The following is a 26,605-nucleotide window of genomic DNA, read 5'->3' on the forward strand; positions in this document are numbered from 1 at the left end:
GATTATGTTGATTAAGAATCTTTTGCCTGAACCAGCTTCACCACTGACAAATAGTAGTATAGGTTTGTAATTTAGGCAGGTACATTCTTTATTTTCATGTTGTACACCATGTGCAATTTCTTTTGTTACTTCTTGAAAAATGGTATGCTGCTCTTTGTTTAGTTTTGATTGCAGTACAGTTAAGTATTCTGTATCTTCTTTATAGTGACACATGGTGTTTTATACTTCTGTCATAGCTAATTCTGCCTCATTTGCTATTAATGGCTGTCCCAGTGGTTCTTGGCTTCCTGTTACAGAAGGTTGACTACTTTCGGGAGTATCCTTATCTAGTTGGCCCTGGAGTTCTTCTTCGTGTTGCTGTTCATTGTGCAACATTGTTTTGTACTGTGTAAAGTTTACATTGGTTATAGTGCTTTCATTTGCTTTGAAAGAGTCTTCATAAGAGTCATAGATACCTAGTATCTCTTCTTCTTTTCTCCATGGTTTAAAAAGTTGTAGCAAGGACATGTAATATAGTTCTTTATGTTGAGGTTTTTTTTAATGATAATTTCATATGATTAATTAAGCTTCTTTTGGTAAGCTTCACTAAGCTCCCTTCACAATTTGTAACTCTGTATCTACCCTTATTTTCATTGGGTTTTATATTATTTTTGTATGTGAAGTTTTGGGCTATGTGGTATAGACACGTGGTTTCCAAAGTGGTACTTCTGTGTGGGTAGTATGTGTCTAGTAAAATGTTTTTCAAAATGTCTTGCCTGTTGGGATCATTTTTGGCTATTGTTTCTATGTCGTCATATGATTTGAGAACTCTTTTTCTAGATTTAGCAGGACCAACACTTAGCCATACTATATTTTCAGATTTTCCATATAAAGCAGTACCGGTTAAATGATCTGCAACTTCATAGCAGCCACATTCTCTATGGGAGATCATTGTAATGCCTAAGCTGTACAATTTTTGAGACAGTGTTTTGTCCGATGACATGTCATTCCAGAGGTCTTGCAGCTCTGATTTTTCTGTTTTGGTTAAGTAGGCTGTAACATACTGTGCAACTGCAGTGGAATTATCTGCAATGTACTGCACATCTATGTTTGCATTCCATAAGAAGGCAATGATTGTATTGTAATCATTGATATGTTTTGCTTCTTCTGTTCTTTTTATGTAATATGTGTTCTTAGGTGATTTACCTTTAACACTATGTCTAACTCAAGACATGAAGTTGTTCACTTCACCTGTTTCTGTAACTGGCCTAGGGAAACCAAAGCGGCATTTGGTGTAGTATTTCCCTTTTGTTTTTGTATTTGCAACAACTATATTTCCCACATTTGTATCTTTGAAATTGTACAATGTGTGCATGAAGATCACTATTTGTTGCTTCTGATGGAATTTCACTAGTGACATATTTTTCGATAAACTGTAAAACAGTGGAATCACTGTCTTGACCAAATTTAGGAGCATCTTTAATCCATAAAAGCATGTGTATATGTGGTGCTCCTCTGGCTTGGTATTCTTTTCGCCAAAAGAAGTGTTGCACTTCTTCGAGGGGAGGAACAGTTTTATTACAAATAAAGTGTAGCATCGCAATGAAGCGATGATAGAAATATCTTGAAACATTAACAGGATCTAGAGAGCAAAGTTCTCCAGGTGTTAGTATATCTATGTCTGTTTTGTTTTTGTTTGCTATGCATAGGAAATCATGTAAATCTTCCCAAGCATACTCTGCACAACTTTATGTAACAAACCAAGTGGGCGGGCCAAAGTTTCTTATTATACAACATACATCTCTGTGACATCTTAACCAGCACTCTTTAGTACCACGCATGTTTGCAACCAGATTTGTAATGCTTGATTGCAGAACATCATCTTTTTCTTGGACTTTTTGCAGTAATTGCGTAGCTGACATATTTTGAAATTGGGTAGCTGATTTCTATGTGTTTGCAACTCCATAGCATAGAGTTGCTAGTTCCCTTTCAAAGAGTAGGTGGAATATGTATTCCGCCTAAATCTGGGATTTTCAGAATAAGTTTGTAATGAGCGGTATTCTGATGCTGTTATCTGAATGGGTCTATCATCGTACCTTCCTACATTTCCAGTAGGAAATAGTAGAGGAAAAGCATGTGCTTCTATACTTTTTTCCCATATGCTGATTGGTGATCCTTTTGTTTGTCGCATTTGGTACATTTCTAGTGCATAATCTATGGTGTCATTAGAGTTTAATGGATGAATTGTATAATGGTCTAAAATATATGATAGTGTAACAGGATCTATCAAATTGACCAGTTTCTGGTGACTATTGAATTATTTTATTGGTTTCCATTGAGTTTTCTTCAATATTCCTTTCTTTGTAGTATTCATTATTGTCTTTTAGATATTGCAAGGCTTGTATAACGTTATGTAAGTCTACGAGTTGTTGCCAAATTTATTTGTCTTTTGTAGGTACACCATTTACTAAGACAATTAAAGATTGCTCTATTGGACGTTGCACTCCCAGAGTGTTCACATTTTATTTCAGATCTAATGGTAAATAAACTACTTTGCCACAAATGCCTTTCAGTAATTCAGAGGGAGGTAATTTTGCTGTTTTTGGTTGAAGGCGTATTATTGCTTGAAATGGGTGCACTGTTTGAATTATGATGCTCTCATATACATTGAGTTGTTGTAGGGGTTTTGGTAGTGGGAATAATTCCAAATTATTTGTGATAGCACGTGAAGGAGTTTGGTTGTTAACAAGTTTTGTAGTGCAGCAACTGCAAAGTATTAAGGGATCATTTATTTCATATTTGTTTTCTGCTATAATGTACAGAGCTAATTCAAACCATTTGGAATCTTCATTATCTTCTGTTTTGTATGTTACGTCTATAGTTTTTGTGTTACTTTTATACAAAGTTCTGTGGCAACACACACACTCATGGTTTGGTACTTCAGCGGATGTACTTTTAAATTTTAGTATTTCCTTTTTGTATGTGTGTAGTAGAAGGTTGCCATCTGTACAATTGTAGATAGTCTGTTGTAAAGGTATTGCATTTTGTAAGTGGCTTTCACTTCCAAAATATTTTCTCTGGATATGCTCTATTTCTTCAACTAGGTCTTTGTCTGTACCATGTAGAAGATTGTTATTTAAATTGGCTAGTGCTAAAGCAGGACTTTTAGCATAGTACAGTTGATAGACTAGATTTCCTATAGTTGAATGATGTGTTGATATCATTTTGATATGATGGAAGGTGCTTTTGAAAATAGGTCCTGAAATGCAGGCGAATGAATGTCCTTGTAGTCCTGTGTGTTTGCGCACTGGACAGGTATACATATTTTGTAGTAGTTTCATTTTGATTTTGTCTTTGCCTTTCACATACTGTTTGAGGAACTGGCATAAAGATTTGAAAGATTTTTTGGGAATGTTACACATTGACGTGTACGGCCATTTGTATACTGAACGTTCTGGTTCTGTTCAATGGAGAGGTGATACTGAATTTTCTGGGGACATTTTTGTAAGCAGCATTTCTTGTTCCATAATAGTATTATTAAGTTTTACATGGCCTCTTCCACTGCTATGTATGGCAATTATGTTTGTTTGCTTTTGTTTGTATGATTCTTCATTGAAATATGACTTTGTGCTTGTGGTGTGACTCCATTCACCTCCACAGATATTTAAGAAGTTATTTTTGTTGACATTCCGTTTATTGAGAAGTCTTCTTTGTAATTTAGTAGTTAGTTTTGTTAGTGGTCTCATTCTGTTTAACACTAAAATAAATAACTTCCTTTTGTGAAAGATTGCACTATCTATCAAACTTCTAAAATTAATTTTCTACAGTAGGTTTTAAGGGTTGTGCATGATTTCTCTCCTGTTTTTATAAGATTTTGAAGGACTCTGTGGCAGAACATTTTTTCTAAAATGCTTTTTTTGGTATGGGTACTTGCCACTACATCAAGATATATAGGAGCAGTGTTAGCAGTAGTGGTAGCTGAATTGTTGTTTATCACTTTCTGTTTCGTTTTACATTTTGAGAGAGGAGGGAATGTTTTTGTACTGGAAGCTTGTTTTGTTTTGCTAAATGACTCAATTAGATCTTTTGTTTGAACTTTTTGTACAAATTCTGCTAGAGATCGCTGCTTATTTTGGACACTTTTATTTTCATTTGCTCTACTTCTGTGTTGCTTTCTATGGACTTGGTTCTTGGTAGGCATTCTTTGGGGTCTGTTGAAAAAAGAAGGTATGGATTGGGCTGTTCTGCAATTTATGTGTGCTGTGTGCATGAGTGTCTGAGTATGATGGGAAGGATGTATGTGGTGGTGTGTGATTGTGCATTGGGAGCTACAAGTAGTTGGGAAGGCTATTCTTGTATTTGTGTGTTACTATACTTGTGTTCAGATGACAGTACAAAGTAAGCTAGTGGTGAGGAGAAGCAGTAATACTAAATCTAATGGTATAGAATTAAAACAGTTCTTTGTTCTGTAATACTAACATTCTAGGGGCTGAGTTATGTCATTTGTGCGTTGAAAAACAGGGATTTGTGTGCCATTCTGCCTGTTAATCCCTGTTTAACAAATGGGGATTTGTGGGCAGAATGGTGCACAAATCTCTGTTTTTCGGTGCACAAATTCCATGAATCAACTGCACAGTGAGCTTGAGTAACAGTAAGAATATTATGGTAGTATTGTACTTACTATTTTTGTTTGGAATGATCATGTTTCTTTTGAGTTGGTGTTTGTACTACAGATGCTGCTGCTTTTCAGGAGAGTGGTCTTCGCTGCAATTGTAAAAAAAAGAAGTTAGTAATTTTTAGTGTTTACAGCACTGATGTTAATTTAGATGTTCATTTTTATGTTTTTGTAGTAGTATTCTTGTTTGATAAGTGAATATAGTGTGTGAACGAAGTTTCCTTTGACTATGTGCAGGCTTTATATGTTACTTACAATATGTTAGTTCAACATGTTTTGCAAATGAGTAGAATACTAAGTGTATGAAATTCACTTGGTTTCTTAAGGCTGTGTTATTGAATGTTAGGAGATAGAAGAAATAATGATATACTTATTTTGCAATTTCTATAAGGTAAATGGCAGAAACTGTATAGAAAAGCATGGAATGTATGCATTTGTGAAGGTATGGTTAATAAAGCAGAAGAATGTGATTTATAGACAGTGGTGTTATTTCAGCTGGGAGCTTTTCAATGATACTGTCTATCTGTGTGAGTGTATGAAGATGCATAATTTTATCCTAGCTGTGGGTAATTTTATAATACACTACTAAGTGTTTTTCTACAATTATACTGTTATTTCTCCCATCTTTTTAATATTATATTTTTTTAGATTGCTGTGTGTAAAAACAAAATAGCAGACAGGTATGGAAGTGACAGTTGATTATAGCAGATGGGAAAAATGAGAGAAAATTCTTTTTATATGTTATACAGGATAAGTGGCAGTTACTCTGTTTATATGCATTCATAAGAGTTGTTCATGTACTGTGCAGAAAATATGCATACCTGTATTTTGTATTCTTGCATGTGGATATGCATGTAGCTGAAAGTAGAAATCTTGGAGACTTGTACAGTAATTTTTGTAGTAGGTGCTTTCCAATGATATGAGACTTGTACTCAGAGTGATCAACAGTACATTTGAAGTGCTGAACTCTGATGATGGAGTTAGATGTAGAGGTCTTGGATGTGATTGGTGGATGGTTGTGTGACTGCTTAGCTGTATCCAATGAGGGAATGGCAGAGACAGTGAAGTGGAAAGGGTAGAAGGGCTGTCCAAGTGTTATGCTGTCCACGGATACCGTGGCTGTCCGCGGACAGGACGTGCCACATCCGAGGTTTTCCAGCAAATCCAGCATAGAAAAGGGACTGTAGGAATCAGCCAATCAGATGTTGAGGTTGTGGACTTGTGTTGAAAGAGAGTGTAGTGAAGATGGCAGAGGTGGAGAAAGTCAGGGTGTTGGTGCTTGGAGATATGTTTGTGCATGGTTTACAGCAGTATGCTCAATGCAGGCATGTGGCAAACAATTTTGATGTTAAAGGAGTGGAGATGGTGTGGAGCGCTGTGCCTGATTGCAATGTACTGGGAATTGTACAAGTTTGTGAAGATATGGGCAGGATGAACAGTCCCCATGTGGTAGTTTTGCACTATGGTGCTTTCCATTTTGGCTATGTCAATGCCCCTACTTTGTTGGCAGATTTGGAACACTTGGTTCAAGCAGTAATGAACATCCTTCCAAATGCCAAAGTAATTTTTTCTGGATAAGTACCTAGGGCATTATGGGACAATAGTTCTGTTTTTTGTCCTCAGCAAAACATTGCTAGGTGTGCAATCAACCAAGGCATGTGTGCTTTCATGCTTAGAGCTGGTATGTTCTTCTGTAATAATGAGAATATTGATTCCAGTAATGCTGTTTATTTTAAAGAAGATGGCATTTACTTATCTTTTATGGGAAATGCATTCTGTTCCTGAATGTAAGGAGTGCTTTGGAGAAGGTTAGGTGAAGATTTTAGAAGTACACTAAGAAAAAAAAGGAAAACAAATACAAAATAACAGGTGTCTGTCAAGCATCTGCAAAACAAACAAAAAATGCTCTTTTCAGAGCCAGCTTCAAAGGAGAAATGGGGCACACTATTTAAATTAACATTCAGCATGCTCAGATTTTCGATATGTCCACGGACAGGGCAGTAGTCCGCAGACATCACGTATTACATGCAGGGATTTTGGGGTGGAGAGGCATGCAAATATGAATGAGTAAAGCAAGGGATTGTTCAGTAAACGTTAGTGGGTGTGTTGTGTAAGGAGAGAGTTTGTCAGAAAGTATTTTTCCTGAGAGTAGAACAGATAGCTCTGGCTGTGTGTTTCAGAAAATAGATTATCTGGATTTTGGAAGACTCATGGATACATTGGTTGGAGGTACATGCAGAACGCTGTTGAGTATCTGCAGATCTTGGATTCCCTCATGTGGAAGTGCACTGGCATGGAGTGCGTGTAATGGAGTGGCTTGGTACCTCTCTGTGCTCGTTTGGCGAGAGAGGATCATCCAGACATAATTATAATTCACTGTGGAGGGAACAGTTTAGGACATGTGTCTGGAATTTCATTGCAATTTGCAATGAAAGAAGCATTTGGGAAGGTTATGGATATGTTTCCAAATTCCCAAGTAATTCTTTCTCGTATTGCGCAGAGACAAATATGGCTACGTTCTTCTTCATTTGGTCCACAAATGGAGAAAGCGAGACGCAATGTCAATAAGCCTGTTTGTGACTTTCTAAGAGATGTTGGCATGTCCTCTTTTCACAACAAAAATATTATGGTTCGTAGCACATACATTTTTCGCAGAGATAGAGTCCATCTTACTTATGCTGGCAATCAGATTTTTCTGAGAAATGTACGAAATGCATTGTGACCTTTTTTGTGAATTACAGCCATCCATTTTGCAGTAGGTGTTGACCATTTCAAGTTTTTTCAAACACAAAAAACACCACCAAAAGGCTCTTTTCAGATCCACCACTTCTTCCCAGAGAAAAATGCAATGGTTACAATAGGGCAGCACCCCAAAATTTTAGATGTCTGCAAACTGCCCGCAGATTTCTAAAAAATGCACAGGGTCCTGCTCCATTTATTTGCCACTTCTATTTTTAAACTGTTAAAGGTGGCTCCGATTTTTGTTGTTTTATATATTTCTTTGGTTTTTTAGACACAACACACTAGGAGAGGAGGGGAAAGGAGGGTAAGGAGGGTACACCAACCACGGGGATACGAAAGGGCAGGTGGAGAGAGGAATATGTAGGGTGGGCCTTATTTAGGTAGGTAGCAGAACTTCTTGTGCTCCTTGACCGCAGTCTCGAAAGCACCTCGAAGACTCACCCCCTGCAGAGTACTGCGTCACAGTACATACTAAATATTGTGACCCTCGAAAGGTAAGGGTCAACAGCATCGTGAATGGCCTGTGAGACAGCTGGAGGAATGCGCTGACCCACAGGAGTGTCTCTTGTGGTGACAGGAGCAGAAACAGAGGATGTGGTAGAGGAACTCAACCTACAACATTGATGACACAGTACAACCTTGCGGCCCCACCATGGAATGACCCTAGGTGTGCTTCATATATGTCATACCAAAGCTGTACGAACAAGGCCTCCCACAACTCAGTACCATTTTGCACTGGTTGCAGTTGACCTTGTTTGCACGTGCTTTTGATATGTCACCATGAATGGTAAACAACCACCACACCCAAGACTCACAGTGAGTGCTGGTAGTAGGGACTTCCACTACTTCATCCTCTTCATCCTCCTCTACATCCTCACGCCTGTTCCACTCTGCAGGCCCTTGGGGAGGTGGTGGTGGTGGAGGGGGTGGGTATGGTGCAGAGGCAGATGTAGCACCAGCTGGAACAAAAGCAGCCATGGATGCCATCAGGTTTGAGCAAAGGCAGCAAAAGCAGGTAATCTTCAAAAGTAGGAAGACAGAATAAAGATGATCTCTGGGGTATGGCCTTTTATAGCGGTGCAGGTGCGCTCTCTACAGACACCCGCTCTGTCCGCGGACTGATCGAACACCCCAAAAAGGCTAAAAAAGTTCCAAAAGTATGTAAAAAAGGCAGGGTCATTGTCTGGGACATGTGAAATGGTGAATATTTACTGTAAAATACTTTGGATTGTCCAAAAAAGTATTTAAAATGTTTGTGGTCCCGAACAGTGTCCACAATTCAGGACACATGCCCAGCGTGGGTGCGGTCACATGATGACATCACAAACACATCTGCAAAGGGAACCGGTGTCCGCAGCACACCAAATGCACATGAACGGTCATACGCATGCGCGCGGGTGTTCTACGGACAGTGTTTGGGTCCTCAAACCAATTAAAAGTGCGACACAAGTGAGAAGGACACTTACGGACAGGCACGATGTTCGTAGGACTTATGGGTGTGGTGCGCATGTGTGTAGATGTTCTACAGACAGTACAGACAGGTATAGTGTCCTTAGAACACCTCTATTTGGGTTAATTACGAACATTATGAACACCAAGTGTGTTCTAAGAACAGTTCCAACTTGTTTGCGAACAGTACGGACGGGTATAGTGTTCTTAGGACACCTCCATTTTTGGTTAATTTTGGACATTCTGGACACCGCACGTGTTCTAAGAACAGTTCCATCTTGTTTGCAAACAGTACAGACGGGTACAGTGTTCTTTGGACACCTCCATTTTGGTTAATTACAGACATTCCAGACACCGCGCGCATTCTAAGAACAGTTCCATCTTGCTTGCGGCCAGTACCGACGGGTATAGTGTCCTTAGGACACCTCCATTTTGGTTAATGCGGACATTCAGGACACATCGACTGTTCTAAGAACAGTTCTATCTTGCTTGCGGACAGTGCGGACAGGTATAGTGTCCTTAGGACACCTACATTTTGGTTAATTACGAACATGCCGTACACCTAGTGTGTTCTAAGAACAGTTTCATCTTGCATGCGTACAGTACGGACAGGTATAGTGTCCTCAGGACACCCCCATTTTGGTTAATTACAGACATTCAGGACACATAGAGTGTTCTAAGAACAGTTCTATCATGCTTGCGGACAGTGCGGACAGGTATAGTGTCCTTAGGACACCTCCATTTTGTTTAATTACGAACATTCCGTACACCTAGTGTGTTCTAAGAACAGTTTCATCTTGCATGCGTACAATACGGACAGGTATAGTGTCCTCAGGACACCCGCATTTTGGGTAATTATGGACATTCCGGACACCGAGAGTGTTCTAAGAACAGTTCTATTTTGCTTGCGGACAGTTTCGACAGGTATAGTGTCCTTAGGACACCTCCATTTTGGTTAATTGCGGACATTCCGGACACCTAGTGTGTTGTAAGAACAGTTTCATCTTGCATGCGGACAGTACAGACAGGTATAGTATCCTCAGGACACCCCCATTTTGGTTAATTACGGACATTCCGGACACCCGCGCTGTCCGCGGACACCTTAACCGCCTTTTTAAAAATAAATAAGACACAAAGGACATAATTAATACACACATATTTTTTTTTTATTATATACAGATATACAATTTATGAAAGAGACAGGGAAGCAGAAACTGACACAAACACAGGGGAATTAGAGGTTTGGAGAGGATGGATGGGAGGGGATGAAGGGATGGATGTCTCATAAAAACGTTTTTCTTGGTGTTGAGGGTTTGGGTATAGTTGACTGGGACATGGAGAGGGGGAACAGGTGCATGCGGACAATGATATTTAATTTTTTCTTTTATGTGGTCCTCCACAAAATGTTTCAAAAGATTGACATTTTCCATAAGCATGTCCATATTTTGTTCCATGCGCTGCAGAGTATTTTCTAATGTCTCTTTTGGTGTATTATTTTCAATGTTTGTATGGTCTGTTAAAAAAATATATATGTTAATTACACATAAAGTAATGGTTATTAATTTGCTTATACAGAGAATTGTGTATTATTAGTAGCACTGTCTTCAGACATTTCGTCACGTGGGAAATTTTCCTCAAGCCATTCCAAACTACTGGACATTTCTTTGTAAAAAAGAAATATATTACTTTTAGTGTACCTAATACAGAAAGTTTAGAAATATATAAGAAAAATGAAGTTTACTTACTAGTTTCTGATAAGTTGTGTTCTTACTGTTGTGTAGGTCTGCTGTTGCTCCTAGCTGTGGAGTTTCTGTGAGGTAATTATGTTTGAAGCATATATTTTTTGTTTTGTTATATTCCATTTTAGTACATGTGGTATTTAAATGGATGGTTGATGTGTTACATATATAGGTTCCACTTCTTATTTATTATGTTATATTCTGCTTTTTGAACTTGTTCATTGTTTATATAGCATGATAGAACAATCTAAGATACCCCCTGAGTTTTTGGGAAATGTTGATGTTGTTCACGTCTGTCCGTGGACATTCACACAGTCCGCGTACATCAAAATCACTAGCAGGGGGTTCAGCATGTTCTATGTTATTTGTATATAAAGTAAGCAAATCCTAGTAAAGATCTATCAAATTCACACTATGCATATGTATATTCAGTAAAAAAACCTTTGATAAAGGGACGTTATGGTTAAGTTGCGTTACTAAAAAGCTATGAAATTCAATAAAAAAACTTTGTTAAAGGGATGTTATGGTTAAGTTGCGCTACTAAAAACCTATGAATTTCAGTAAAAAAACATTGTTAAAGGGACGTTATGGTTCCAAGTAAAACTGAAAAACCCCTGAAATTCGCCAGTTATGGTAAGCTAAGCAACCATAACTTGTGCCACCACCGTGCATTGCTAAGACTAACACCCAGGACATCAAAGATGACATCACAAATGTCATTGATGACATCACTGATGACATCAGATGTGTATTTACTTTTTATAAAAACTCTGCACAAAGGATTCTTATTATAATGTTGACAGAAAAAGTGTTAAGGATCATTGGAATAGAAATCTTGAGCTATGTAGTGCATTAAGCAATGCATTGATATAAATAGCATTCTATTATGAAGTTCTTAACAGTATACTAAGCTACTCATGTATAAATATGAGGATTGTGTGCAGCATACATGATGGAAGTGCAATATTCATAATCTTCCCATGTTGAATAGTGAAATAATAAATGCTTTCTTATTAGAGTTTTCTCTACTGTGCAACATGTAATAAGTAGCTAATAAAACCACTGATTACATAATTTCATACTACATACAAAACACAAAGACACAACAACACATACAAATATAAATATGTATAGAGAAAGTGAAGTACACAAAAAAGCAGCAGTAGAAGCAGAAAGTGTTCACAACCTAACTGATTATCTTTATGCACAGAAAAGATTGCTCTGCTTCAAACCTAGTACCTCCCTATGTACAAATATCACATGATATGACTGCACCCTAAAGAAAGTAATGCAAATTCAAATATGAACACATCCAGAGAAAGTACAGTAATAAAAAAAACAGCAGACCAATAAGAAAGTGTTGATAACCGTACTGATTATCTTCATACACAGAAAGCATTGCTATTTTTTAAGTGTGTATTTTACTTATGTGTATATTTCATATGCTGTGAGTGGACCCTAAGTGAATTATTGTAAGTACACATTTGAAATATAAGTCTACAAAATATAGTACTTTTTGATTTCTTTGTTCCTAACTATTACTGTCTAAGATATATCACTAAAGGAAAAAAGAGCAAGTTAGACATGTGATCTCATCAGTGATGTCATCAATGACATTTGTGATGTCATCTTTGATGTCCTGGTTGTTAGTCTTAGCAATGCACAATGGTGGCACGAGTTATGGTTGCTTAACTCACCATAACTGGCGAATTTCAGGGGTTTTTCAGTTTTACTTGGAACCATAATGTCCCTTTATCAAAGCTTTGTTTACTGAATATATATATATATATATATGTATACACTACACAAACATTCAAGACTTTGATACAGCCAGCAAAACAACTGTGTGGGGCTTTTAAAAAGAGGAGTATCGCAAGAAGATAATTGAACGGCACGATCATTAGATAGGCATACCCTGTTAACAGGACAATCATCCAATATCATCAACAAGAACAACAAAGATGTGACACAGCTCATTCTAACATTTGGCAATCATGCACAACCCATCCGATATATCCTCAAAAAGTACGGGAAAATACTGAGAGCAGACAAAGATCTATGCCGGATATTAAAAGAATACCCAGACCTCACTTTTTGCAAACGTAGCTCCCTAAAGACACTTTGGTCAGTAGTTTTATGAAAGCAGAGGACACTAATAAAGCCAGGAATTGTTTCAAAAAAAGGTATCATGCGCTCCTCTCCGGAAGGAACATGGCATGATAACCTGTTCTAAGATGAGAGTTTGCAGCATACGCTTTTTGCTCACTGTACCTTTCACAGATGGGAAATATCCATTTGCATATCAGTCTTCGTCCCACCCACATAGGCAGTCCAGCACCGAAATGCTATGGCAATTCCTCTCTGAACAAGAGTACCAACAGCAACCCCATACATGTGTTTCAGCCTTCTTGGGCCTCATGAGTGAGGTGAAACTGTGCCTCTCTGAGCACAGTGAGCAGGGAGTCCACGTCTGGTTGCCCCCAGTTAACTCAGGGTGACCAACCACAAGTTCCTTACAAATATTAAAAAAAAAGGGGGGAAGGTTGTTTCAAATGCACATGCTGTAATGTAAAATCTGTAAATATGCCCTGAACTGTGACACTTACAGCCATCCAGTATTGGGACATCTGATTACCATCAGGGGAAAGATTATATGAAAATCCGAATTTGTCATCTATGTTCTACAATGCCCTTAAATAAATGCTGCGTGGGATGCACAAAATGCAAACTCAAGATTCATATCCTGCAAAATGTAAGAGCAATTGAGAACAATGATGCTGCTTATCCCATCGCCAAACACTTCTCTGAATTACATGGAGGTAACCCTGCGGAAACTCAGCTTTTTTGGGATATACAAGATTGATAAATGACCAAGAGGAGGGGACAAAGAACACTTACTCCGACAGGAAGAAACACGTTTCATCAAAGACTTTGCGAGCAAAAACTAGTTACAAACAACATCAAATTAGGACATTTCTATACAGTAATCCAATATTAGGTACAAGAACAGTACCACTCTTTGAGTAGCGCAATATTTCCCTCTCATGTACAGGCAATATTTTGCTTGATCTACCTTTTTCCAATTTTGCCACTTTTTACATGTACAATTTTATGTGCGTTGGAATGATCCAACCATGAGATAGATGTTTCCCCACTTGGGATGGATATTTAAGTACTTTAAGAAGATATAAGAAGGTTAATGTATACATAAATAGCACCTTTTACATTTTTAAAATTCTCATTGTTAGTAAAAAAAAAACTAGCCTACACATATCAGTGAATAAAAACAAGTGGCCCAGATGTGTGATGTCAACTGTGATGTCATCAATGACATTTGTGATGATATCGTTCATGTACTGGGTGTAAGTCTTAGCAATGCACGGTGGTGGCGTGCGTTATGGTTACTTAACTTACCATAACTTGCTAATTTCTGAGGTTTTTCAGTTTTACTTGTAACAATAACATCCCTTTAACAAATTTTTTTCATTGAATTTGATAGGTTTTTATTAGTGCAACTTAACCATAACGTCCCTTTAACAAAGATTTTTCAGGGAATTTCATAGGTTTTTTTCAGTGCAACTTAACCATAACGTCCCTTTAATGAAGTTGTTTCAGTCAATTTCATAGGTTTTGATTAGTGCAGTTTAACCATAACGTCGCTTTAACAATGTTTTTTCAGTAAATTTCATGGGTTTTTATTAGTGCAACTTGACCATTACGTCCCTTTCTCAAAGTTTGTTCAGCGAATTTCATAAGTTTTTACTAGTGCACCCTTAATTTTCTACAATTCACAAATATCATGCTTACCCCGATATCGCACCATTTTAGTCTAAAACCCAGAGTTTCATCTTAAAACGCTGCCATTCCACACATTCTAGCATAATTTTCAACACTTCTATACACTTTCTGCATCTTTTTCTTTGTTCATCGACGTCCACGAACGTCTGACATAATTGCAGACTTTCTGGACAGTGTCACGTGACCATGTGCGCAGCATGATGATGTGTCCACAAACCCGTTTGCACATCGCGATTGGGTCAGTGCTTCGTGAACAGTTTAGAACTGCATGTTCTGCTGATCTAGGAACTTTCAAGCTCAAGATTTACCCTTGTATAGCTCTTACACCTATGCTTACTCATTATCCATTAACAATTTAGCACAGAGCACATACTTGGAAGAATATTAGCAAAACTTCTATTCATCTTACAAATGGCATCAGATATAATCATCCCTCCTCCCCACCAGCTGGAGGAGCTACACAACAAAAAAAGTGCAGTACTTTCAAAGACAATGAAGAGGACCTAGAAGATGAGGTAGAGGAAGGGCTTACATCTAGCACCCAGATAAAATCATGGGTGAGGCAGTTCTTTACCACTTTTGGGAATGTACCAAAGGCTAAAGCTACCAAAGTAAAATGCACTCAGTGCAACGTTGTACTAATCCGCGGACTACCTTGGCAGTACCTGGGAAGTACTCCTATGGGACCACCTCCATGTGCTGCCACACCAAATCCAACCATTGAAAGTAGTTCCTCTCCTAGCAAGTAGTAGGCTGTCTTCCTCCACCTCATCTTACTCAACCAATACTGTAACCACACAGCCTACTTCTGTGGGACACAAAATCCCACCAGCTACCTTGCAAGCGATAAAAGAGGCTATTGATCCATATCTTTCAAAGACAACAGTACTGTGTATATACTGCAACACACCACTCTGCAGGGGGGAGCAATCTCAAAGTACTTTTGAAGCTGTAATCAAGGAGCGTGAGAAACACTGCTCCTTTCTTAGATGTAACACAAGCAACATCTTTCCCTGTCCATCTGCCACTCCATGTTAGTATTTGGTGCCTCTTCCCTCATTTCCCTCCCCACATTATTTCTGACCTCTTCTGCAAAAAAAAGGAACCACCTTTCACAGTTAAAAAATTTAACAAAGAAAAATAATCTGATAGACTCCATCTACTTTACATTTCTCAATAAAGTAGAAAGACTCAATAAGATTCTCCAACATTTCCACTAGCATTTTGGGTTATGCTAATTGGAATAATGTGGCGGTCATCCCCCGTTCCAAGGGCTGGAACGGGGCATAATGGACCGGCAGCCCATGTTATCAACCCAAGTGAAGCAAGGGCAGATAACAAGGGCTCTGGGCTGTTATCCCCGCTCCAGCTCCTGCAACAGAGTATGAAGGCCCTTAGCACCCCGGGTTGCCAAAATGGTAACCCGGGGGGCAAAAAAAAAGGAATTTACTTCCTGTTCCAAGATGGCCGTCATGGAAAGGGAAGGCTGGGCTCCATACGGAGTCCCTCAGCCCTTTCTATGGCAGCCTGCAGCAGGTCAAGAGAAGGAGCGAATCTGGAAGTGGCAGTGGAATAAGATAAGTAGGGGGTTGAGGGGTGAAGAAAATTATAAAAAATGATTGCAGGGGGGAGATGGTGGTGGGAAGAGCCGGCCATCAGGTGGCTTGGAATGCGGGCTTGCAGGGGCAGTTCAGGACCACGTTCTTAGACAACTTATTGTCTGGCTCTCCCAACCCAGGGTGCTAATGGACAATTGTATACTAGAGAAACATATAAAAGGACAGAAACAATTTTCTGTCCCAAATACTTTTATATAGCATATTATATGGACCATAATCTATGAACCTTTATAACTATCCACGGTCTCCACAGTCCATTTTCCAGGTCATGGATCATTAAAAGATCTGAATGTAAGGTGCACACCATCGCACAGGGCAGCCCCTTCTTCTCTTTTCAATGTTTATATTTGTAACACTCCCTCAATGCCTGCTTTCAAACAGTCACTCATCCATCCACCAATCACTTCCAAGAACTGGACATATGACCATATTAAGCTTCCACTTAACAACTTAACAATCTTCTACTAATCTTTTGCATCTGCATTTTCCTTACTTATACATAATAATTGTACACAATGCCCCTATACATGCCCATATGCATTGTGCAGTGAGAGAAGTGCACAAATAGAAGGGGCAGGATGAATGGGCAAGTGCTCATGAGAGCCCAGGAGGGAGATGCCAAGGGATGGCAAGGTGGGACTCCATTGGCTAATTATTGGAACAGAACAGTCCCAAGGGTGGATGCATCTTAACCGTAACATCCGTTTAATTAAGTATTTTCTATCAATATAATAGGTTTTTAGAAGTCAAAATGTTTCATGGTGTGACATCACTGTATATAAGTTATTAATAATTCCTCTTTTCACATCTATGAAAGAACTATAAACCTTTTAAAACATATTTTTTGGAAAACATACTTATGTCTGTTGTTATCAGCAACGCATGGTAGGGAAGGAAATCATTATTCAATTGCCTACGCCATAAGGCTCCACCATGACTCCAGCCAAACTAAACCACCCCTATTATTCACTGCACCTACACTGCATCCTAGCTCAGTGTCCACTATACCCTAATAATCTAACCAATGGCCAGTGTTCATGGCTTGCAGCCATGGCCATTCTCCAAATCAATGGGGCATAGGATTCGGCCATGCCGCATTCCCCAAAAAGCACATCAGAGTACACATTTAAATAAATTTGCCGAGGGCCAGGCCACTACCCACAAACGAAACGTATAACACTAGTTTTTCTATGTAAATTCTTACAAAAAAATAAAGCACAAGACATATTTACAACAACATGGTTTCAGGTCCTTGCTAATCGTCATCGTAAATTTGTTGTAATCTTGTCCACCACTTCAGGCTTTAATCAAAATCAGGATATTTTTTCCCATTCATACCTACCTCTTCGGCCATGCTGCATGGCCATGCCCACATTAACACCATTGCTGGTCCCTCGTGGTCATGGCCAGTAGCCAGATTGTCTGGGTCATGGCCTTAGGCCTGCCCCAGACATTCTGGCCACTGCCCATGGCAACAGGCTATACCCCAGTCAACAAAGATATTTCACTATTATTTGCACCTACATTATGACACTTAAAAAAAATAAAACACGGACACATTTGCAAAACTATACTTTCTGGTCCTTGCCTGTGCCCTTACATAAGTTTGCTGAAAAATCTGCACATGTTTTATTTTTTCAAAAGTGTCAAAATGTACGTACATACAAAGGTCTTACAATAACTTGATAAAATATATTCAGACTTTGTACAAACATTCAAGGTTGGGCCTATAATCTTTCTGAAAATGTTTGCCCACATTCGTCAAATGGCAACAAAGTTATAAGCCATCTAAAAATTTTGAAACCCCATCTAATTTTGCCCCCATCTTGACAAAATCCCACCAACTTTTGCAAAAACATTCATATGTAGGGCTACAATCTTTTTGCAAACTGGTGTGCAGATTTCCAAATGGCACCACATTTACAAGGCTTTAATAAATGTTGGGACCCACCCTCTAATTTTGTTCCCTCTTGACAAAACAGCACCACACTTTGCAGAGCCATTTGGAGTGAGGTCTAGAATGAAGGTCCAAATTTTCATGCCGTTTCATTGAGTGGCACCAAAATTATAAGCCATCCAAATCTGATTTTCAGGACTGTCCCGGACTATGCGCGGACATCGGAGAACGGAAACGCCTGTTTTTTGGCTTCTTAAGGCCATATCCCATCCCCTCCTCGTAGCCCCTCACCTCCCCAGAGATTGTTTCATTAGATTGGAAAGTGCAATGTTGTCTTCTTTAATGTGTTTTTTCTGCGATGTTTGTGGTCAACGGCGGTTGTCTGCGAATCCAACATGGTAGGCATTTCCCAAAAATATGACACACCTCACGTTTTTACCATCCAATCAGCGGGCGCATCCAATGTCTGCAGACGTCACGTTGGTCCCTAGGCCAATCGGAGGCCCGTCCCCGGACTGCACAGGGAAGCGAGTCAGCGAACCAAACCCAGATATCACCAATTGTTTTGGACCTACTTTTTGGTCATTTAAAAAAAAAACTACTGGACGATTTACACCAAATCTACAAGCCACCACTCCTGCTGCAAATTTGGTGAGAATCCGTCCAACACTTTGGGCTGTAGGTGTGAACACATTTTCTTTCCCCATTGCGTCTATGGGAAAAACAAACATATTGGGACTGCCCTATGACTTTGCCGCCCTTGACAAAACCTCATCAAATTTCGCAAGGTAAATCTAACAGGGCCATATGCTTGTTTTGCAGAGTTTCGTGAGGATTCGTCTGGGGGGGGAGGGGCAAGTTATAAGCCGCCCAAAAAGTGCTCTTCCTATGGCTTGAGCAATTTAAACGTAACTACCGGACTGCTACCGCAGACCCTGCAAAATATATATATATATTGTATGTACATGTATAAATATGTATGTGTATATTACACGGCCCGCGGTAGCAGCCATGTAGTTATGGTTAAGTTGCTAAACTCATAGGAAGAGCTCTTTTTCAGTGACTTTTAACTTTATCCCCCTGGACAAATCCTCACCAAACTTTGCAGAAAAGGTATATGGGCGGCTCTGAATATTTGCGCCAAGATGGGTGAGGTTTCGTGGGGGGGGTGGGAAGTTATAGGGAATGGTGGAAAAACTTTGCGCACCGCTACAGGTCGAACGGCTGGATGGATGGATTTTCACCAAATTTGCACAAGGAGCGGGGGCTTGGGCCAGAAAGCGTGCTTTTGTGTGTTCGGTAGAAATCAGACTGGTAAATTTTTTGCAAAAAAATGAAATGTACGTCCCAAACAATTTGTGATATCTGGGTCACCTCCGCCGACCCATTTCTCTGTTTGATCCACAGACAGAAGTGTCATTGGATCGCGTTACGGTGTGGTGTTGGAGAAGTTTCGACGCGGCCGATGGTTGGCTGGAAGGAAGCGTGCTGTGCTTCAACCTTTTTTGGGAAAGCCGCCATGGTGTATCGGAGGACAGTGTGGCGGCGGAAGGGTCTGGGACATGTACCGTATCCATTGTGTTGGCGGCAATAATAAGGGAGGGAATGTCTGGCGGAGTTAGAAGTGGTTTATATGTGACATATGTAGGCTAGTATTTTCTCTGTTGATTGGATGCAGCTGTCGTAACGGTCCCTTATCTTCTGGCGTAACCTGTTTGCGGCTAACTCTTTTTGTGGTGAGTGGTGGCAGGTCATGTGCACATGGGGAGTGAATTGCACCTGGCATAGGTTGGGTGGGAGCGCGGGTGGCAGGGATGGGTGAATGAAGGTCCGGCGGGTCTGTGGTAGGATTACACTATTGGGTGCATGGCCAAAGCCGGTAGCCCGTAGGCTGTAGGGCATGCACTGAGGAGCATAGGGCTGCAACATACACACTGCAGGAAGGCATGTTTGAGTCTGCATCCGGTACAGGGTAATGCTTGCATAGTGCAGTGTGTAGTAGCGTTACTGCTGCAAACTGAATGTGGGTAGGTTGGCAGTGACACAGTACTTTCAGAATGGGAGTGGGTACGCCTATAGTATGTGAATGAAAGTGTATAGGGGTGCAGGAGAGAGTGTTTTCTTTCCACATTGTGTTAACTGTTGCAATGTGTTGCTGCATACCTACATGGTGGTGCGCAGGTTGGGTACGACTGCTGGTGGCAGTGGTGTGTATGTCGATGGTCGTAGGTGGTGAAATGGTGAAATGCATGGTGCCATTACATTGCTGTAAGTGTGTTCCAGGCTTATGCTGTGTGCAGAATTGTTGAAGTAGGCCGAGTGTTGTGAACATGTTGCAGTTAGTGACACAATACTTTGTGAATGGCTGTGGGTAGAGGTGGTGGAGAATGTGGAATGTTTGTGCATTCTAGTAAGTGTGACCTGTGTTCGTGATTGGGTGTTTTATGGTGTAGGGGAGTTGAGGTGAAGTGCTGCTCCCTATGTGTGGCACGTTTGTGCAAAACGGTAGCTGCCCACATGGCCAGTAGGTTAACTGTTTCAATTTGTTGCTGCATAGCGCAATGGCATTGTACAGGTTGGGTAGGAGTGTTGGTGGCAGTGGTGTCTGTGGATTGTCACAGTTGCTGATATGGAGACATGCATAGTGGCATTACGTTGCCATGAGTGTGGTCAAGGCCTAGACTATTGGATGCATGGCTAAAGGCCGTAGGACATAGACCATGAATTCAAGAGCCTAGGCCTTGAGGACACGCATGGCAGTAATGCATTTTCAATGTGCATGAGTTAGAGGGTGGTGACATGTAAGGAATAGGTGTGGAGCATATTTCAGCCGTTATAGGCCACTGTTGCAAACAGATTGTGGGTAGGTTGGCAGTGGCACAATACTTTGTGAATGGTAGTGGGTATGCCCAAATATGTGATTGAAAGTGCACAGGGATGCAGGAGAGAGTGTCTTGTTTGTATTTATGGTAACTGTTCAAATGTGTTACTGCATACCTCCATGGCTGTGCCCTGTGCTTGGAGAGGCTGCAGTGAAAAGTCTTGCTTTGTGGGCACTGGGGCAATGCTTGTATACCGTCAGTATGTTACAGGGTATGGTTGAAGGGCAGCTTATATGTGCTTCGATAATGTGCTGTGTGCACAATGCTTGCAGTATGGGCAATGTTCTAAACATGTTGGATTTACGTTGCCAGTGGAACAATCCTTTCTAAGTGGAAGCGGGTAAGACAATAGAATGTGAATGAAAGGATTTAGGGGTTCTGGACACAGTGTAATGTTTATACATTATGGTAACAGTTGTATGTAATGATGTGTTTGTCCATTGCGGTGTTGAGGTTGATTAGGAGTGCTGGTGCCAATGGTGCATATGTGCATAGTGGTAGTTGGTGATATACTGACATTTATTCTTGAATTACAGTGGGGGGAATGTGTGCAAGGAGCAGACCGACTGGAGCAATGCAGGTTTGGCAGGGCATGAGGTACAGGTGGTGATCTTTGAAGAATGCGTGTGGAGCACATTGTCGACATGCTACCGCAGCACAAGTGTGTTACAAAGCGTGAATTGTGCATTCTATGGTTGTGGTGATAGTTGGAACATGCTTGTGAATGGTAGTGCGTAGGGGTGGTGCAGGCTGAGCTATGTTTGTGGCTTCTGCTAAGTGTGACATCTTTTGCTTAAGTCTTAACCGCATTATACAGTGACCGATGTGTGAACGTCATTTTCTGTTTGGTCCGTGAATGCAGACAGCGCGGTACATTGCAAAGAAGTGTATTTCTGCCTTTGGGATTATGACGTGTCACAGCACAAATACTTTTCGTCAGCTATAACGTTCATCTTAGTATGCCAGCCATCCCGATTTTTGCACAGCACCTCTACAACTATTTATACTTATTTGTAGTTTGTGTTGCCCAGTGACTCTCTTGAAAACACTCTGCAAAATGTAAAATAACCTATTTGTACAGTGACCCCCTTTCTAACTGATTCCACTACAGTGTTTCCCACACTGCCATACGTCTAGCCGTGCATGTATGAATTTGCAATTCCGTTGATGATCTGTGTAAGATGCTTTCTTTATTTACCTTTTGTTCCTTTCCCAGTTCATTTTCAATTATCATGCTGTTCTCACACACATCACAGAAGGAACGAGAACAAAGGTCAGGTACAAAAGGGGCAGCACCTACCTGGATGCTATAGGGGACGTGCCAGGAGACAGAATTATTGGGTGGCCCTCACGTATATAGGCGCATTGCAATGCTCCCGTAAGGACTGTTCCCACGCACTTCAAAGTACCTTCCCTCTGTACAGTAGCGCGTTCCAGTAAAAGCACAATACAATGCCCTTTGCCGGGTAAGGGTTTGTAGTGCGTCACATGGTTCACTAAGGTTGTTTTAGAACTCTGCTTTCCTACAGGAGTGCCCATCTTGTTGCCCGTAGCAGTTGTGGGCAATGCTGTACATGAAAGTAGGTTACGTAATTGTTGAAAGAGTTGTAGCCTGCCCACTGGTCCCCTGTGCTTTCATTTAGTTGTCCTCACATGCAGTATAACCACTTTATGCTACGCCATTAGTGTTAGCGGTAGCATTCACGGATATGCATACATTGGACAATACAAGAATATTTACAATAACGGGAAACGCAGCTTTATTACGTGCTGCAGGAAGCCCTTTATTGTGTGTGATCCATGCAGCAAATGCGCTTTTCTAACCACCACTAAGGTTGTTTGCACTCTGCATATTATGCTGTTTTCTTATTTGGCTATAAATACACTAGTATGTGCTTGAGGAAGGTGCACAAATTTTGCCATTTTGCAGACTTAGTACAAACTGTCCAACCTGTAGTTCCATGTTTTCTTCAACTGCATGACCACATTGCTGAGTGCACACACACAATCTATCAGTTTAACAGGTCATGGAAAGGCAAACAGCAGACAAATCAAAGTAATGCAACATTTACCACGCCCACATGACATTGCAGGTTGCTGTTTCTTGTTTACCAGTGGCCATTATACGGTTAGGAGTACTTTAGCCACACATTGGTAGGTTTTCAGAGCCACCCAGGAAGTCGGCAGCAGTACTTTAAATGCGGTAGCCTACTGCATGATTCCATACGCCTAGCCACAGGGGCGGTGTTACCAGCATACAGTGGATGACCTATGCATGGGTCTACGTGTGGAACTTAAACAAGTTCCCCCAACTACTTACCAGTACATTCCAAGAAGCGGACGTGCAGCCACTAATGGAGTCCTACGGACAGCTGCTGTGTGATTGCACATACGACAACTAGATCAAGTGTCCCTAGGAAATGTCCATTTTGCTCTTCTGTAGTTATCTTGGCCAATAGTGTGTGGTACAAATTTATCATGCACTGTTACCTGAAAAAAAGCCGCATGTGACCCTAAACAACATTTACTATGTACATTTGTAATTGGTATGATACACCAACTCTAATCGGAAAAGTAAGGGGTAGCGGAAATGCATACATGCACCACACAATTTGCCCTTTCCATACGTTTATCATGAGGGCTGGAAAGGAATCAGTAACAAACAGTTCTTAACGGGACGTTATGGTTATGTTGCCATACCAAACACCTATCCTCTTCACAGCGAACGTTATGCTAATGCAACGTTCTGCTTACAGACCCTACTAAAAACATATGAAATTCACTAATAAAAACCTTGTTAAAGGGATCTTATAGTAAAGTTGCATTAGCAAAAACCTATGAAATTCGCCGGAATGACAGGGATGTTATGCTTACACGTGAAACCAAAAAACCCACGAAATTCGACAGTTATGGTAAGCAAAGCCTCCATAACTCGTGCCACTAGCATGCACTGCAAGGACTAACACCCATGACATCAAAGATGGCATCACAAATCTCATTCATGACATCACTCATGACGTCAGCCATTTTCTCCCCAAATTATATTGCTAATATCTTTTGCATGGATTTGGATGACATTTTCAAAACAAAGATTTCCTCAAGGGCCCTCCAAAACTACACATTCTGGGAACAAAACATTATATACTGAAAATGTTGTTAAGAAAACAATACACCACAGTTTCACAGTTTTCAGCTCATTAATTTTCCCATAGAGAAAATGTGCAGTTTTTCAACAGCTGTAGTGCGAAAAACCACTGGGTAGATTTGGACAAAATCAGAAACAACTTGTGCACAAAGTGTTGACTCAAATTTATTGACTGGTTTGGGGGTAAATCCATCCAGTAGTTTTTAAAATATTTGACAGAGAATGGGGGCTAGGCCCTGCTCTTTAAAACCTTTATATCAGCATTTGTGCTTTTTACAGCAGAGAGGGTGAGCGAGCCTAATAACTTTTGACTTGCTTGATGGATTTTTATGAACATTACCCAACAAACAGTCTGCAAAGTTATTAAGAAAAGATATAAATGCAGTTTTCAGCCTACTCCCATTTGTTTCCCATTGAGAAAAAGTGCATTACATTAACCGCTGTAGCGTGAAAACAGCTTGGAATCGTTGGACCAAATAAGAAACAATTTGGCTACAAAGCATTGACTTTATTTCCTTGACTAGTTTGGGGTAAATCCATCCTGCAGTTTTAGAATTTTCTACAGAAAACTGGTGGCCAAAATGACAGCTATATATGTGTCCCACAATGCAACATTAAGGCTTTTGCTGGATGCAAAAGATATCCTCAGTTATAACGGGTATAACTGGGGTTAGCTGAAAATGAAAGTGGAAAAAATACCATTTGGAGGAGGAAAATAGATGAAATGGTATCAGGCTAGAAGTGGGGAAAGGGAAATAGTACACCATGTGAAATTGGGGCATTCGAGGAGGGGGCTGGGGATGGGGACAAAGTTTAGAGCTTCAATGTTTTCGCATAGCTGGGGTAATCTGGTGTGATAACCGCGGTTATGATAGAAAACTACACCTGGAATGAAAGTGTGTCAGACAAAAGGACAAGTGTTGGGGGAATGGGAGTGGGCTAGGAAGGAAAAAAAAACTCAAAAGGAGCAGGGGGCATGGTAAGAGGAGGGGGGTACTTGGTGAGAGCCTAGGAGGGCACGGAAGAGTTGCAGATTTTCCATGCGTTTGACGGATGACCACAGTCATTTTTGAGCATTTACTGATAACTGTGGTTATCTGTAGTACTTTGATAACCACTGATATAGGGCAAACATTTTTAAAATAAAGAGAGAGTTAAAAAATGAGATTAAGACTAAAAGGGGTATTTGAGGTGGGTGGTAGTGGGTGTGGCTGAAGGCTATGGCTATTGGGTTGCTTTAAGGAACCAAATTGTGCAGTGTGGAAGTGGCCACGGCCAAATGCTATTGCTAGTAGGCCCCCTCGAAAACCTAGTTGACAACATGCCAAGGTGCCACAGCGAAAGGCCATGGCTAGTGGGCCCAATGAGGAAACCTATTGGAGCAATATATAGAGCGGCCACGGCTAAAGTCCATGGGCTCTGGGCATGGTTGAAGGCCATGGCTAGTGGGACCAGAAGAAGCTATTGGGGCAACATGTAAAGGGGCCACAGCCAAAGGCCAGGGCCAATAGACATGGCCAAAGGCCATGGCTAGTGAGCAGGAACCAAAGGTATTTTTTCAAAACATAGGCTCTGGGTTGTGAGCCCAAAATATGTGTATAATTGGCTGTGGCCACCTAGTGGGTCCGAAATAAAGATATTGTGAGAACATGTACAGTGGACATCGCACCTAGTGGGCAACATGTAAAGAGGCCACAGCAAAAGGCTGTGGCCACTGGCCATGGTCAAAGGCTATGGCTTGTGTGCCCAAAGGAAAGTTAGGCATGAGGCCTCAGCCGAGGATAACATGTAAAGGGGCCCTCAATGTGTTTGTGAGGGGGCTGCGTGGGGTAACTGTCGGAGTGGTACATGTTCACAATATTTGAACATGATTTGTTTGATGCTGTTTAACACACATGTCGTGCTTTGCCCTTCACGAGCATGTCTTTGTGCAGTGCTCATTGGCTCTGGTGTTGATCTGCATCTTGCATTGGCATGCAATATTGCCATTACTTTGTTTTTACACATCGGCTGACAAATGCCGCATTGTCGGTGCGTGGCACACTGTCTGATTGCCATACATTCATTCTGAACTGCATTCCTCTTTGCGTGTGCTTTATGTCCTCCTCTACCCTGCAGAACTACTGCCTGAAACAGCACTAATCACCTGGCTATCCTATGACCTTGGACCAAGGGCCCCTGACGTGCCACTTGCACATCCGCACTGCCTCCCTGGCATCCCCCGCACTTGGACTGTTTTGATGTGTACCAACAGCCCCCTATCTGCACTTCACACCTGATGTGGGCACTTAGCCTTGCACTTGCCTGCAGCTGGGTGCCGTTTGATTATTTTCTTAGTTGTATTTGTTATGATGTCCTTCCCATGTACTGCACTGCCCACTACCCCTTCTCCCTGCACTTTTCTCCTTCCCCACTTCCCATGCACTGGCCACATCTCAATGTTACCTGGCCTACCAACATCGTTGTCTCTGTCTTCAGTCTGTTCCCCCTCCCCGGAATAGTTGCACCTTCAGACACCTTTGTATAGGTGGATTTTGAATGCCATGGCATTTGATGTGATTTCATGTCATGTCCTGCACACATGGGAGGAGCATTGATGTGTATATTGGGATATCTGTTCTGGTAATGGCAGCTAATTGAGGCTCACGCTGTGACACACCTGGGTAGTGTCTGCTCATGT

This window comes from Ambystoma mexicanum, chromosome 1q, assembly GCF_040938575.1.
Source record: "Ambystoma mexicanum isolate Mex_15411 chromosome 1q, UKY_AmexF1_1, whole genome shotgun sequence".
Taxonomy (NCBI): domain Eukaryota; kingdom Metazoa; phylum Chordata; class Amphibia; order Caudata; family Ambystomatidae; genus Ambystoma; species Ambystoma mexicanum.